The 17,036-nt window shown below is 36.9% G+C and overlaps 1 long non-coding RNA gene across 1 annotated transcript; it reads right to left on the bottom strand.

The window, feature by feature from the left end:
- Positions 1-2,253: 2,253 nt before the first annotated feature.
- Positions 2,254-14,455, bottom strand: LOC116236248 (uncharacterized). The gene is made up of 4 exons (XR_016465608.1): positions 14,342-14,455; positions 14,033-14,147; positions 8,599-8,820; positions 2,254-4,205 (listed from the first exon to the last, which is right to left on the bottom strand). It is a non-coding gene; the product is annotated as an uncharacterized LOC116236248 (long non-coding RNA).
- Positions 14,456-17,036: the final 2,581 nt, after the last annotated feature.

The raw sequence follows: 17,036 nt of genomic DNA, 5'->3' as shown, positions 1-17,036 counted from the left end.
GTAGCCTCTCCAGCTTTTCCTCATGGAAACATGGATCACGCCATAGAAGCTAATCTGATGTAGTAGAGGGGGATAATACTGTATCAGTGCAGAACTTCCTTTGGAAGAGAGTATCATGGAGCCACTGAAAACTGAATTTGTTTAAGGGGATGGATTTATTTTGGTTAAGAATAAAATCCATTGTTACCAGAACTACCATTCAAGATCTTTTCCAGATACTGCTAAGAATAGTATAGTTTTGGGAAAGGGATGTGTGCTTACTTGGCCTTGTAACGACTGGGAGATGTAGGTGAATTCATGGGGGCAGATTTAGCTTAACTGTCTTGCTGGAAATTCCCCCTTTCTAAAGCCCGGCTGCACTACCACTGTGCTCCAGCTCTATCCAGATGTCAGAAGGGCTCTTTGTGACTGTGGGGGTGATCTCAGTGTGAAATTAGCTGTGAAATGAAAAAGACCAATAAATGAGCCTTAGCAGGCAGCTCGCTTAGTCCAAAGCAAGAGATAGAGATTGAGGAAGTTGCTACAAACAGCAAAAATATCACACTCCAAATTACTTCCTTGCATTTAGAACCAGAGTACAACAGGGCAAATGTGCGTCTTATGTTGTAGCTTCATGTTGTCTCTAGGAAACCTTTCATAAAGTTAATGCATACAGCTGTCACCCTTTGAGATGAAATGATTCTCTGTGTTTAGCAGGAAGATTGCGGCTGTTGCACTCACTTTGGTTTTGGATTTTTAGTACAATCCAAACATCTTTTTACCAAATCTGTTTTACTGAACAGTAACATAATCATAAAGTGAGAAATTGCTTCTGCTCCAGATATGCACTATAATCTTTTTAAAATCACAAAGAAACATAGGTACCAAACCCTAATATATCAGGGATGAGCCAGGAGAGATGCGTGTTATGTATAAATGCTTTTTGCTTATGAAACATGCACTATAAATTCATTCTCTGAATGCAGATATATTTATTACAAACAATAACACAACCTCTTGAATAAATCCTAGTCATTATAAATTCCAATTTCTCTAGCGAGTTGTCAACTCTCACTTTCTCTAGCAACGAAAATCCACTTGCAGAAAATGTAGTTAATCATGAAACAGGATTTGTGTGAATAGATACTTTATTTCATCACATCTTCACAGCTGTGGTAATATTACTAATAATTTCTAATTTTGATGGTGCTTTTAATAGAGAAGGGAAACTTCAGTCCCTTGGACCTAATATGTTTAGAGATGTGACTGAGAATGGAGAAAAAGACAAAGATTTACTCCATGGCCATCCCCATCCCCAACATACACAGATATATCCTGAATGGAGCAGTAAAACTCATTGTCAGTAAAGATGCAGTGGAATATACACATCACCTTGTCCCACAAATCAGTATAGAAAGACATATTTTTCTTACTGATGAAACCCCAAAGGTCTTCATTTAAAGCCAACTAATTTACCCTTCATTTATTGGTTAGTACTTAATGTTAATTTAACATTATTCACTTGAAGTTTATCAGAAGTGAATGAAGAAACAGAGGGAAAATAACTACCATTCCCTGGGCTGATCCTGTGTGGTGAAAAGTGTGGGATGAGAAGTGGAGTAGCTGAAGTGATAGCTAAATGATTCTGATGTAAAATTTAACCCGAAAATCCTCTCTCACACCTTGCAATACTGTGCTTTGTTTTACAAATAAAACAGTGTCACACAGTTAGACTCCCCGTCTGATCTAATACATCTATCAACAAAGTAACACCAAACTGAGCAAATCGACAGCTGTCATTCTGGTTGATGAAACTTGTGAGTTATTTCTTTTCATGAGGCAAGTTATTTTAACAAAAATTAAAGCCAATATTTAAAGTTCTGAAGAAAGATGAGAGCACAATTTGGTTTTAAATACGTATATGTGATCTGTTAATCATCACTATAGTTCTATCTGTACAAAGTTAGCATTTTCTCAAATAGCATAAGTGTTTAAATCCATCTCTGAAAGTGGTGGATTATACCATAGTGGATGAACTCAAGATCACTCTCCAAAAATAAATACAATTCCACGCAACTTCTTTCCCACCACATACTTAAAAAGTATCAATGAGTTTTCCTCCTCTTTTAAAACTTTTTATCTGTAGTCTTCTCATAGAATTTATATTTCCTCTTCTTTTTTTATTCTTCTTCTTTTTTTTTTTTAATAATTTATTTCTGTATTTGATTTTTCTGCTTACTATTTGTTTTGTATTCTTTGGAATTCTGTCCCTTCTGTCCCTCCTTCAGCACGTGAAATCTAAAGATGCTTGGTATCCTTCCCTAAAGCTAGCAACAGATGAAGGCAGCTGTAGATAGAATGAGTTGTTGAAACTTCAGCTGTAGCCAGCAGTTCCAGCTTATTGGAACTCCACCATCTATACGCTTGGGAGAATTTTCGAGGCTATATAGCATAATAGATAACTGCTCAGGGAGTCATAACATAAGACATGCAGATGTTCCCGATTGCTCCATCCAGTCCCAGTTTACTTAATACACTAAATTTTCATAGCTTGTTGAGGAAGCCAGAAATGATAAGCACTAAAATGTCATGGACCTCAAGTTCATGGCATGTACCTCTTTGGACCAAAGAATATGGATGCCAGTAGAGAAAAAGAACCACTCAGGTCCTACTTCAATGCAACATCACAGAGCAGGAATGAACCCAGGACTTTCTGCCCCTCAGAAAAGCATTTATATTACAGGAGAGTTAAAAAGAAAAATAAAAACAAGAATGAATAAGGCAGGAATATGAAAATATTAACTCATGTAATGTCCATGGAAAGTCACTGATTTACAGAAGTCCTCTTTTTTTTTTTTCTTCTGTGGTCAGTTACTGAAGTTCACTTGGAACTTACAGGGGTAAAATCTTTTTAGGTGGATGCATAGTGATGCAACATTTAAAAATATTAAATTTTGAAAGAGGAATGTTGGAGCCCTCTCTCCTGCACTCGAAACACTTATGTTCGCAAGGCTGCAGCCTGGGAAGAACAGATAGAAACCAAACAAAAAAAATATGGAAAAAATTATCTCCTGTGTTCTTTTCATAAAGGACATAGTGTTTGAATGGACAGTACAGGAAATCCTGTATTATAATAAGGAAAGTCTGGAAAGCCTGCATCTGTGTGAAGTTTGTCTTCTCTGCATTTCCACAAATTGGATGATGAACAAAGTTTTAGACCAGCAATTCCCAACTTCACCAAAAGGGGTGGAATGTAAAGCTGGCATGCTCCTCAAACTGATACTATACATTGCTTTTCAGGAGGGGTAAAAATGGCTTGTTGCAACACCAAGGCAGCATGATGCCTCAAACCTTTCCCTCTTTGCATTACTGAACCTGCACTAGTAGAATCTTAGGAGTACACAAGAACAATGCAAAGAAGTTGAGACATCCAAAAGAGTCCTAAATTCAGCAAGAGACTGACCCACACACCTTCAGGTATTAACGTGCATTCACTTCCCTTCCCAACATTTCCCAACATTTTCAGTATTTTCCAGCACTTCCCTTTCCAATACTTCCTTGCTTCAGATGGCAATTAGAACAGGGGCCTAAATGCAAAAATCACAAACATTTGAAGTACCAGGAACTGAATACCAAGGGTCAAAACTGCATCTTGAACTCATCTAACCTAGTGTTACCTCATCTGCCTCAACTCTGGGGAGTTTGTACTGTGACCTTAAGTGCCTGAGAAGTCCAGAGGAGGCACCACAACAGCACCCCAAGAGAGCTCTCAGAGGCAGAAATCCTTCTCAGCAGTATTTCAGTCTCAGTCCTCTGAAAGCTGCACAGGAGACACTCTCAGGGCCTCTGTAGACGTGGCTGCCTTTCTATATGTGTCCATTGGGATTTATTCTCTTCCTCCCTTTTTTGCACAATAGATGAGTGGCAATTAGGAAGCTGAAGTGCAATATGCTCCTGTCTTGCAGACAAGCAAAACCACATCTCCCAGGAAACGCTTTAACCACAGGACTATAAACAATCAGCTATAAACAATACAGGGGACAATGTGGGAGGGCAACCATCCCCACTTTGAAGATAAGCCATTGTTCAGACATCAGTTCTGCATTCATCATGCTGAAGAGGAAGGGTGGAAGGCAGCAGAGCTGGGTGCCCATGTTTAGCAGCAGCTGCTGTCGGCTGAGGTACATACCTGGGGGCAGCCCGCCTTTCATGCCTCATGAAGAGAACTGTGAACAGCAAATTAGAGCCAGGTCAGAGTTCTACTTAACAAAAAAGAAATGGATAGTCCATATACACTATAGAAGAGCTCTGCTTGAGCTTTTCAGAAAGTGTTTATAAATACATTTAGGACAAGGGTTTGGTGACAGATACTGAGTGTCTACAAGTACTTCTTTATAGCATGGAGACACAGAAAAGGGAAATGTGTGAAATGTCTCCCCTTGGAATATAGGCTGAAGGAGCTGAGGCTGTTCAGTCTCTAGAAGAGAAGGCTCTGGAGAGACTTGAGAGCAGCCTTTCAGGATCCAAAAGGGGCTACAAGAAAGAAGGGGACAGACTCTTTAGCAGGGTCTGTGGTGATAGAACTAGGGGGAAGGGTTTCAAACTAATAGAGGGGAGATTTAGATTGGATATTAGAAAAAAGTTTTTCACAATACGGGTGGTGAAGCACTGGGACAGGTTGCCCAGAGCAGTGGTGGATGCCCCATCCCTGGAGACATTCAAGGTCAGGCTGGACAGGGCTCTGAGCAACCTGATCTGAGGGTAGGTGTCTCTGTTCATTGCATGGGATTTGGACTAGACGGTCTTTAAAGTTCTATTCCAACTCAAATAATTCTATGATTCTATGAAATATGTCTAGCATTACACAGTTACTTTATGCAACAATAGCATGCAGGATTCCTCTCCTTTCTGCCATACTTACCTCCTACATTAATTCTACTCTGTTGTTTACTGTGTTCATAAGGTCAAGTATCCATAAGTAGACCTATTATAAAATATTGAGTACACTGAAGATAATGAATTAGTTTTCTAACCTACTGTCCTTCATATTGCAACAGTATTGAAATTCACTCAGATATTTCTTAGTTGTCCTGTAGTTAGAACAATATCTGCTATGAAGAATATGGGAACATTAGCAACCAAGACTTCTGGTTTCAATTGTCTGTGTTCTTCTGTATAAAGTAAGCTTTTTTGTGGGAGCAGACACAAAAAAAAAAAGTTATACCATATACCATTCACTTCCAAGTGAGGAGAGCTAGGCTTAGATGTTCAATGTAGCAAATGAATCAATTTCTTGACTTCCCAAAAGATCACTGAGGAGAAGAGTATTTGTCAGACATACTTAGTTATAAAAGACTAGTCTCAATCAAAATGTTCACATTAACAATGCCAAAGTCTGCCAACAAAATCACCTGTTTAAACTCATTAAATTCAGAAAAGCTAAAGACACAAAAATTAAAAGAGCAGCAAAGCTTACCCTGCTATAGATAGATAAAAAGTGTCAAAGCTAAAAAAAAAAAACCAACACAACCCACTAAAATGTCTAACTGGCAGTACATCTGTACACATTAGCCAAGTGAAATAATATACATCAAAAGCGTGCTTCCAGGGCGGTTTATAGCAATTAGAATCAATGATATTTTAGACTGCTGACACACATACTGTCTTTAGACAACACGGGCAGTAAATGAATAGTTCAGAAGTATACAGTGTGTACAAGATTGATCCAAGCAGAAAATCATGGATATAAATGTACAGAGTGTAGTTATCAGTCTTTCTAGCATCAGTGCCAGCACACTTGGCTGAGTGGTATTCCCTAAAGACCTATGGTAACCAGATGTGCAAAGGTTGTCTCACGATAACCTTGCATCTCTACCTCTCAATTTGTTATTAATGATAAGTTAATTTTTAAGAGGTACAAGAAAGAGACTGATCTCTCTTTCAGAAACAGCTAATAACATACAAGTGTGTCTGTCTTCCTTTCACAAAAACATATGCATTATCTATTCCTAGCATGGGACCATTTTCACCATTTCTTCTCTCAAAAGTTTTTCCACTTTCTAGTGTGTGTGTGTGTGTGTGTGTGTGTGTGTGTGTGTGTGTGTGTGTGTGTGTGTGTGTGTTTTATTTTTCACCTACTGCCATCTGCAGTGGTATTCATACCTTTCTGACCCCTTCAATCAATACCCCAGCTACCTCCATTCCAGCTCAGGAGGATTAAAACTGGTTGTTACGCAAATTGACCTTTATCATACATCATTTAAAGAAGTAAAAAAGTGTCTCTCAGGCTCTGGCTTAGCTTTCAGTTTAGCCAACAATTTGACAAACCTGAATCTAAGTACAAATTTCACTTACTGCTCTAGTCAGGTTTTGGTAACAGTGCATCATAACCTGAAAGTCTTGGGTTTCTTTACTTGGCTTAACTGCTATAGAGTTCAGCGCAAAAGTGACCTCAGTCATTAATAGAAACCAGATGACATTCTCCTTTCACTTTTCTCTTATTGGCTTATTTCTTTTCAGTATGGTCTCCATGAAACCTATATAAATATGTAATGTGTAGTCCATAGATGCAGGCTACCACAGCACTGGGTGGCTTCGCAGACTCTGATCTGGCAAAATTCACATCATTTTGCAAGATTCATTCATCTTGAATAAACTTTCCTTGGTAGGCCAATTTTTATTCTTGTGGTTTGGAAGGAAAGATATTCAGACCCACTTCACTACTGTCATTTTTTTCATTTTTTCATCTGGTTATTTTTTTTTTTTTTTTTTTACAGTCCAGGACAATGTGGTACTTACTTCTTACACTTTAGCAATATAACATACACATGCCTTCTCACCCTTGCAGCTCTTCCACTAGCATACATTTACCTGCATACTCAGTAATGGCACTGTGTTTCCACAGTCAGAATACAAACACATTGTTAAAAATGTAGCTGAAAACACTGGAAAATTCCTTTCTGAGCAAAGCTGTAATTTCTGTACATGAAATTTCAAAAATAATTTTTGTTTTTCCTGTCGTTTTTCCTCTTGACTCCTTGTAACTCTGGGTCCTATATTCTAGTGTCAACATTTTGGGTTCCAAAAACAACTAAATGGTTTCAGATCTTCAGTGAGAAAAAAAAAGAAAACCCAAGTAATATAGTGTTTACACGTTGTTTGCTTCATTATGCCACTAGTCTTAAACATAAGCCTTTAATGCAAAAATGTCAATTTAATAGGACATCAGGAACCACTGAGAGATCAAAATGCACACAGTCTAAACATGGTTGAACCCTCCTTTTGAAAAGCAACCAGATTTTCCCAGGAGCTTAAATCTTTCAACCTTCCTCTTCAATAGCCATCACAGTTTCAATAAGAAGTTTATGCAACTAGCTGTACAGCTACTGCACTGGAAAGACTTTGAAAACCAAAAGATTTCAGTCTGTGTCATGGGTTCCTATGCCATAGATGATTTCAAATCAACAAATACATAAAAAATAAATGAATACATAAAAGAAGCAGCAATTCTTGAGTTCATCCTGAGATATATGTAATCACTAAATTACTCTGGAAACTTTATTAATGAGAATGATTAGGAGCAACCAAAAAGTATGGAGAGATATTACAGTAGATGCTGTAAATAGACATACTCTATCAATTCAAATGGCCTTGGAAGAAATAATATAGCAACATCATGGTTAAAAGTCAGAGTGAAAAAGGCTACCACAAGAGCCATCCTGTAGAAATGGAACCCATGTTCAATTAAAATAAAAAGAAATTGGCCTGAGATGTGGAAAGTTAGATCTAAAGCCTTAACAATTAAGTATTTAAAAGGTGAGAAGCATAGGCATTTATTAAAAAAATAATAAGTTCATTCCTGTTTGATCTACATTCTTCTCAGTGAATTTACTTTCTAGGAAATTTTAAGGTGCCTTTAAAACAGGCAACAGTATAACATGAAACTAAAGTATATCATTTCTTTTATTTTTCACTCTGTAAAGAAGCTTTCTGATGATACAGAAATATTCAGATTAGTTTGAAACTATACAGACTGAAAGTACTGTAGGATAATATTGGATAGATGAGAAATGGAGTCAATATACACAAAGAAATACATACAGGCAAATCCAAATTTAATCACAGTTACAGAATGGTGGGGTCTAATTCTACTGAAACTACTTGACAGGTCTTCACCTGCAGACAGCTTTTGTATTATTGTATATATCCTATGAAAATATCAAATTCAAAGTGAAGTGCCATCTACAAGGCAAAATTACTGCTGAAGGACTAAGGAACAAAGCAGTTAATATCGCTAAACATAGCATTAATTTGCAATGCATGCTCTCTTGGAAACTATGTGCATCTTATTGCCCTGTATCAGAAAGGGCACAGCAAAACATGGAAATGCAACTAAAATGATCAAAGGTATACAATCACTATGTGTAAGGACGGACTTATCTCTCTGGAAAAGAGAAAATTAACAGGGGATATGGTATAGTATAGTAGATGATCATAAGAAAATTCAGTTCAGAAGAGACCTCAGAAAGTCTCTCTTCCAACCTTCTATTCAAATTAGGTGAACTCTGGGGTTTATAATCCAGATGGCTTTTGAAAAACTTTCAAAGATGGAAAACTTACATCCTCACTGGGCAGCCTCTTCCTCTGTTCTACTGTCCTTATGGTGAAAAAGCTTTTCCTCACATCCCATTTGACAATTTCTTGTTTCAACACATGTCCATAATCTCTTGGCTTTTCACTGTGATGAGCTTGACTTTCTCTCCTCAATGACCTCCTCTCAGGTGTTGGATGATATTTAGCTGTACTTGAAAACTTTTCTTCATTGTTGGGGTAACAAAGACACTGAAATTCATGGAGAAGACAGATAATGAATGATCAGTGAAAAATTGTAGCACAGTGTGCTACAAACAAGTTTTTTAGCAAATAGCTTAAAAAAACACCATATTTTTCAGGAAATAAATCATTATAGATTATGTGTAATTGTAGACATCTTCAGACTTCTTCAGAATAGAATGCCGTATTTTTTCTCCTAGGATTATTTCTCCCAGAAATAAGCTTCTGAACACACAATTTGTGAAGGAAATCTATAGGAGTTATAAAGATGGCAAAGTCTATACAACATATACTTTCCTGAAGTAGCTGCTATTTGTCATTCTTAACAGTCCAACTCTGAACAGCAGAACTCATGATATTAAGACATTATGCCTAGCAGACAAAGCTGACAGACTTAAGAAAAATTGGCTGTGTACTTGCTCTGCTGCACACTGAATCCCTGTCAATGTTTGTGGGCTACCCATTCTTCCTTCTATTACAACAGTTTCTGCCTACTGGATTTTTCCTCAAATATACACCCTTGACTAGTTTAATGGGGAAAATGGTAAACAAAAACAGCTTGTCTGACTAAATAGAAATACAAATGTTTAAAGAACACATCATTGCTTCAGATCACCCACACTGAAAATACAGGGGTGAGTAAGAAATCTGCTCATTTTATGAGCTTTTTTTGTTGTTGCAGATGGGGGGAAATACTCAAGTGTTCAGGGACAGAGTTCTTCTCTGAAGAGTGCTGTATTCCCATATATAGTTGTATTTATTCATTTGTCCTTAAGCCACCCACAGTAGCTTTCCAGAACAGAGATCTGTTTCCATTCATGTTTCAGAGTTGTCTGCTGACAGCAGTGAAGTTAGACTTTGTGAGAGACAAACTTCAAAAGGTTTAGAGGTTCAAAGCTTGTATGGGCTTATCTGAATTTTTTAGGTCTGCAAATCTCTTGCTATCAGCCTACAGCTTGGTAGTTCAAGCACTTCCTGGTTAAATCCCAGATGCAAACAGATACAGTTTTACTTCAGAAGGCCCCGGCCAAAATACGCATTCAAGCTCCAGATAGGCTTAAAAGGGTGCTGGAAAAAGAGAATATGTTAGCAAAAGTCGAAACCAGACAAGCACAGAGCATTTTGATTCTTCATGAAGATCCTGCAGTAGAAAAATACCAAAACTCTTGTTTTCCCACATCAAAAAAGAGACTTTTTATGTTTTATATGATTTAAATCCACTCCAAAATACAATAGTTTCCACAGATAGCATTTGTAGTAGTTACTTTGGCTTGGTTGCTTTTTTGTTTGGTTTTTTTGTTTGTTTGTTTGCAAGTTTTAACTAAAAGAGCAACAGAAATGTCACAAAATTGAGTGCGCTGTGTCTCTTTCATCCCTTATAACTAGTTTTTCTGGTCTTTCCATATGTCATGAGCTGTTTTTGCTTAAAATGTTTTTGCTTTCTAACTGTCAATATCATATCTAATATCAATATGTCAATATCATATCTATATTCTCTAACTGTTATATATCATGCTCTTTGATACTGTGGTTGTTCTCCTGTCCACAATATGCACATACCTATAATCTCCTAAACAGCTTATCATTACAGCAGTGACCTGCTAAAATGCTACTATTTTGGCTCCTGCGTACCTCTCAACAGCAGTCGGAATTTTGCAGAAGAATAAAACCAATAATGGTGATTATTTTGTTAAATGTAATCATTTCCATACTAAGAGCTCAGTGATGAAATATCACTACCTTCGCCTTCTCTTTGCTGAATAGCAGCATAGAGTTCAAATTTGGTGGCTTTTCTGTTTTAAGATTTTAGCTTGCAATAATAATTTCATATTACAACTAGGAATCCATCCGTACTGAAATTTCACATAACATTAATGGCAAGGTATCATCTAACCTATCAGCTCTTATAAGTAGGTCTGATATCATAAATGACGCATAGCATTTTGATGAAGACAATCTCAAACTTCTTGATCCTCCCTTTTTTCTTCAGATTCTTACAGTGGTGGTACCATAGTATGGCTTGGCCAGTTAGCAATTTTAGCAAGTGGATGTGTATTTCATTGTAACTTCCACAACATCATTGTTTTGTATCACTTTCATCTCGCTTTGACTATGTTGAAGATTACGTTGGAGATTTTGTTAGCAATTAAAATAATTTTATGTAGATGTAGCATAATTTTCTAGTTATTAATAATTCCTCCTAATGCTTTTCAGTAGATGCAATTTTGTTACCACTATTTACTGTACTCATTAAAGCTTTATTTTCTATCATAGAGAAAGTAAAACATGAATTTCTCCCTGATAAGACATTTTAACCAACTAATGTTGATATATATAGAACATTAGAAAGAAATTCACCATAATGCTGGTGAGGCACTGGAACAAGTTGCCCAGAGAAGCTGTGGATGCTCCCACCTTGGAGGTGTTCAAGGCCTTTCTTTGGAGCTGTCTGACTGCTTACAACCAAATACAAAGCAAGGCATAGTTGATCCAGTATGTTTCCTCACAAATTCAATGAATCCAGCAGAAAATGCGTTAACCCAGCTCATTTTCCAAAATAGTACATAATATGCTGTTCATCAGAACTTCAGTTAAACATGATTTTGAGAGATCGTCAGCTTCATAATGTTCCTGGGAATAGTTAATCACTGGTGCTCTCCATTTCCTTTCTTGATTCTCTACTTGAGAGTCAGCCAAGCAAATGTTGGATAAACATATCTGATAGTTTTCAAAATGTCTCAGCAAATAATCAGAATTACTAGACCAGCTCTTGAAGAAATAAACCGCAGTGTCTGGCTCTTAATGTGTGGCTCTTAAGGACAGAACGTTATGCTTAATGAATAGGCCAAGTGAGTGTCAATTAGAGTTCTTCCATTCTTTTTACAAATACACATGCAATTGAGATGCACTACATTAGAAGGCATTAGAAGATTATTTTTTTAAATCTCCTATGTTCAATACCCATGTCCTTATTTCATATTGGAGAAACAGCCTCTAACTTGTAATTTTTCAAGTTTTGGACAGCCTTAGGATGCCCTTTTTTGAAGAATAATACCAATAGTAGGGAGAATAATAAACTAACATAAAAGAACTAGTACATATTTAACATCTTAATAAATCCCAGATTCTGATGATAAAAATGATGAAGTAGAAATACTTTTTTCTTTTCATTAAAAATTACCTTAAAATCCAAATTCATCTTGTTGGGTTTTTTTTTTGGTCTGTTTGTTTCTTTGGTTTTTGTTTTGTTGTGTTTTTTTTTCTTAATATTATCATTGTTACTAATGTGAGCAGCATTCTATAAACTGTCAGAACCCCGTACACACAAATGGACTATTGTGAGCTGGCTATCCTGACAATTTAAGTGTATTATTTCTCCTATAAACCATTAACATTAGCATTGCAGACATCTTCATTTTGCCACAGTCAGTGTACTTCTGGTAATTTCATGTACTGCTTGAAACATTTTACAGTAAAAGAATCCTATGGAAATTGGACAAGTTTGCATTTCTAATGCTTTTAGCTAGATTCTTCTTGGCAGTCATTCCCTGAGTAACTAAGAAGTGGTGAGGCATGCAGTCACTGTCTTCAAGATCTCAAGATCAATGCTGGTGGCTAATACAGTTGGTAGCAAAAATATCCAGTGTTCTTGGACTTTCACTGTCCTGCTCCATTGTTAAAAGCTCTTCTCACCCCACTCCCTATCCTCTGTATTATGTTTTTGTTAAATGAACATATATCTAATTTTTTTCTTCTTTTACTGAAATTTGTTTACTAAAGAATAAGTAAAGTCGGGTGCATTAAAAGGAGCGTGGCCAGCAGGTCGAGGGAGGTTATCCTCCCCCTCTACTCTGCCCTGGTAAGGCCTCATCTGGAGTACTGTGTCCAGTTCTGGGCTCCCCAGTACAAAAAAGACAGGGATCTCTTGGAAAGAGTCCAGCGGAGAGCCACAAAGATGGTGAAGGGCCTGGAGCATCTCCCCTATGAGGAAAGGCTAAGTGATCTGGGTCTGTTTAGCCTTGAGAAGAGAAGACTGAGAGGGGACCTGATCCAGGTCTATAAATATCTAAGGTGTGGGGGGCAAAGTGGCGAGGCCAGACTCTTTTCATCAGTGTGCGGAGACAGGACAAGGGGAAATGGCCAGAAGCTGGAGCATAGGAAGTTCCGCACCAATGTGCGCAAGAACTTCTTTACGGTGAGGGTGACGGAGCACTGGAACAGGCTGCCCAGGGAGGTTGTGGAGTCTCCTTCTCTGGAGATATTCAAGACCCGCCTGGACGCCTACCTGTGCGACCTGGTGTAGGGATCCTGCTTTGGCAGGGGGGTTGGACTCGATGATCTCTGGAGGTCCCTTCCAACCCCTACGATTCTGTGATTCTGTGAATAAAATGAACTCAACTTGCTTTTCAAATACATTTAGAAAAAAGAAAAAAAGACCCCAAAACCATAAACAGCACCAAACCAACACACTTGCATATACACACCAAAAATAACCACAAAACAACCCAAAACCTCACTGCATGCCTCTGTGGGTTTCACTGTGGTTGCAGTGTACTTAGAGCCCTAGTAGAATTGTGGGTACTGTAATAAAATGGAAATTTACTGAAAATGACAAATAAAAGTTGGGTAAAAGCCACTCTTTCAGCAACTACTGGAATGTAATTTGTAAGTATTTCATTACCCAGTGTCATTTACAGAAGAGTTCATAGGATTGATCATGGGCCAGTGCAGAAGAACTCGTAAAATCAGTAATGTTAACATCAACTGTCTAACTTTTCTTTCAGTATGTGTTTTCAGTATACATGCCAATTAGACTGAATTTCCTCTATTTGGGCTTGCCTAGAAGAAGTGACATAAAATAAGCAAAGTTGCAATGATTTAATTTGAACAGACAGTAAAATAAAAGAAAAATAGAGTTAATCCCAGGCATAACAATATATCGTATTACGTACTGCTTTGACCATCCAATCAACCACAAATCATGAGCAAGATTCCATGGATTTCCATTGCCCAGACTAATTTTATCCTCAAATGTATTCAGAGGGTATTCATCTTTTCTACAAAGTATGTCCATGCTCACAGGTCCTATACTACAAGCCCTAAACATGAGATTAACATCCTTAAGCAAGCTTAATATATGTATGGAAAGCAATATCTCTCACAAACACTGTTGCAAGCTTTTAAGATTCTACAGAAAGTTTCATAATACTCTATTGTTTACCTGATGTCCTTGCTGTGAGTGTCTTAGGAACATAGAATAATCTTGACTTTTTTTTTAAAATGAAGTTTTCAGCCTCCAATAATTGCACAGAAAAGCTTCAAAATGTGACCTGCTCCTAATAAAGATAAAATAATTAAAAATAGAACAATTCTAAAAATTCATTGTTTTTAAATATAGCACACATTTGTATAAGCGATGAAGATAATATAAAGGAATATTATATAATTTAATAATATTAAGATGTTATAATAATGAAATAAGCAAGAGAGTTAGGCACAGCAAGACAAAGAGAATAAATAGGATGCTTACCCATATCGTGGGCTTGCTCAGGAAACTCCAGTGGAGTGGATCTTCTGAAGAGAAAGAGATCCTTCCCTACTGGTAGTCAGCTCTTAAATGGGTCTAGGAGAGGTGGAGCCAGGCTCCACCCCTTCCTGCAGCACAGGTGAATTGCTTTCACCTGTGCTCCCAGGGCTGACTCATTGCTCACCTCAGGTGATTAATCAGAGGTTCAGGCCATGACTCAGCAGTTCCCATACAACATTAAAAAAAAAAAAAAAGAAAAGATATCATGATTAAATCAAATTCAAATCAGTAATTCTGAGCATTTGTCTATGGCAACGCTACAAATCTCAGTAGTAGAGTCAGTATTTTAATCCAACTTGATCTTTTATTGTATCATTCCATTGGCTTTATATTACATAATATGCTGTTCTCATGAAGTGCCAGTAAGTTTACCTCAGTTAACATATGTTTATTACACACTCACTATGATGACACTATTCTGAACAACAATGCACCCAGTTCAATGTTGCCATACTTCAGAAATCCTTGCTCAGTTTTTCTGGCTCCATGCATTCCACTTTATGAAAACATCTCAGTAACCACATTAAGCTCTGGTATAAGCAAAACTAAAATCATTTTGGTATCAGCAAAGCAGAGGAGTACCCACTTCCACCAGTACTAATCTGATACTTATAGTGAAAGTAATATTAATGATGCTAAGAAGGAATGCCAAAGCCTTTGTCTTTTAAACTGCTGTAGTAGCACTAGCTAACAGAATTAAAATTTGGTGAATGCAATTTGGGATACATAACCTGCAGTTGAAATCACTATTTCATCCTTTCTAAATATATTCCACCATGTAATATCTCTTAGCATTTCAAATCTCTTAGAAATTAAAACTTACTTTTCCTTTACCACTGTGTCACATGTAACTCACTGTTTTCACTGCAGTATCTGACCCACTCCAGGTTTACTTTTCTCATAAATCTATTTATTTAATTAGTTCTCCAAGGTGATCAGGCAAATCTTAACTTCCAATTGTATGACCCTGTTGTGATCCTTCAGAAGGAAGGTGAGGTTATTGCTTCTGCCCCCCGTGATGATGTAAATGAAGAATAATTCCTAGTTCTAATATTTGTGCCCACTGCTTTAAGTATCTGCAATTCCCACTAATTTATTGATTGTTAAATTATGTCATGGAATTATAGAATCACAGAATTATAGAAAGGCCTGGGTTGAAAAGGACCACAATGATCATCTAGTTTCAATCCCCCTGCCATAGGCAGGATTGCTAACCACTAGACCAGGCTGCCCAGAGCCACATCCAGCCTGGCCTTGAATGTTATTAGCAGAAGTAAATAAGTAAGTAAGTAAGTAAGTAAGTAAGTAAGTAAGTAAATAAATAAATAAATAAATTTAAAAGTTTCAAAATGGTGAAAGTAAATGATCATTTTTTATACTAGGTTTAATCTGTCTGTGTCTAATAAAACTGTGACAACACAAAACTCTTTTGTTGAATGCTAAGTTTTTGAGAGAAATTACTGCCATACTACATCTGAAAGACAAAATGTTACATTAATATAGAGAATGTTGAACAGATGTGAACAATATCTCAGCACAGCTTTTAATTTCTCACATAGGAATTGACTGCTGCTAATATTTGGCAATATTATCTTGCCTCATAGTGTTCTGTCATGATGCAACATAAGCCAGAATTTGGCACTATGTTCCAGTGGTTTGCAGCTCTACATTTATCATGAAAGTTGTGTTTTGCCGTAACTTCAGGTTTGCCTGTCTCCTCTGTAAGGAGCATTCAGAAGTGAATAGGTTTGTCTCAGCAGTACACTGAGAACATTTTTTTAATGACATACCATTGTGCTCTAACTTGGCTTTGTCTGAAAAAATTTGAGACTTCCAGATGCATTTAAAATGACACATGGAATATCATCTCAGTTGCAAATAAACAGTAAAATATGAGAGTTATCTGTTTTTAGGGAAATGATATTTTGTTGATGATGAATCTTTATTATGGAACTACTCAAACTTAAGTGCTGTGGTCCTATTTTGTAGACATGGACAAACTATAGGTGTCCAACAACTCCCTACCTGTATTAAAACCATTGCTTTTTCTAATCAGTACCATTCTTCAGAAATATTTTGAGGTCATAATTAAGCAAGGGATAGAAAAGAATCAGTCATGACATATATTTCATTGCAAAAGCTGTCTTCAGTCAAGAAAAAATACAATGCAAAATAGACACAAAGAAGGTAGTGCTTAAATTGCAAAAAAGAAAAACAAAAACCAAAAACCAAAAAACAACAACCCCAAACCAACAACAATCAAACACACACACACACAGACTCACACACAAAACAAAAACAAAAGCAAAAAAAACCTGCTAGGATGCATGCAGGAAATGTATAACTCACAGTCACATTATGGAATTCAAATATATGGTTAAAACTTCTTTAATTTGGTTAAAAATGTGCAGCCATGATAATTAATTTATTGGATCCCTTTCTTACTGAAGTATCAGTCGCTTCAAATAGCTCTCATCTTCCTTTGTAAACAAAATACAAGTAACAAATCTTTGAGACACTTACCACCAGAGATTCACTTTATCAGACCTAGAAGGACAAGACCAGAATCCATAAAAATAACATTGCCTATCAGTTTTGAAAGTTACTCTTGCTCCTTAGAACTAATGGAGTCAAGAAA

The sequence above is a fragment of the Phasianus colchicus genome, chromosome 3 (genome assembly GCF_987193195.1).
Source record: "Phasianus colchicus chromosome 3, bPhaCol1.hap1.1, whole genome shotgun sequence".
NCBI classification, from domain to species: domain Eukaryota; kingdom Metazoa; phylum Chordata; class Aves; order Galliformes; family Phasianidae; genus Phasianus; species Phasianus colchicus.
The sequence above is the reverse complement of the archived record's forward strand: the minus strand, read 5'-3'. Positions and strand labels throughout refer to the sequence as shown.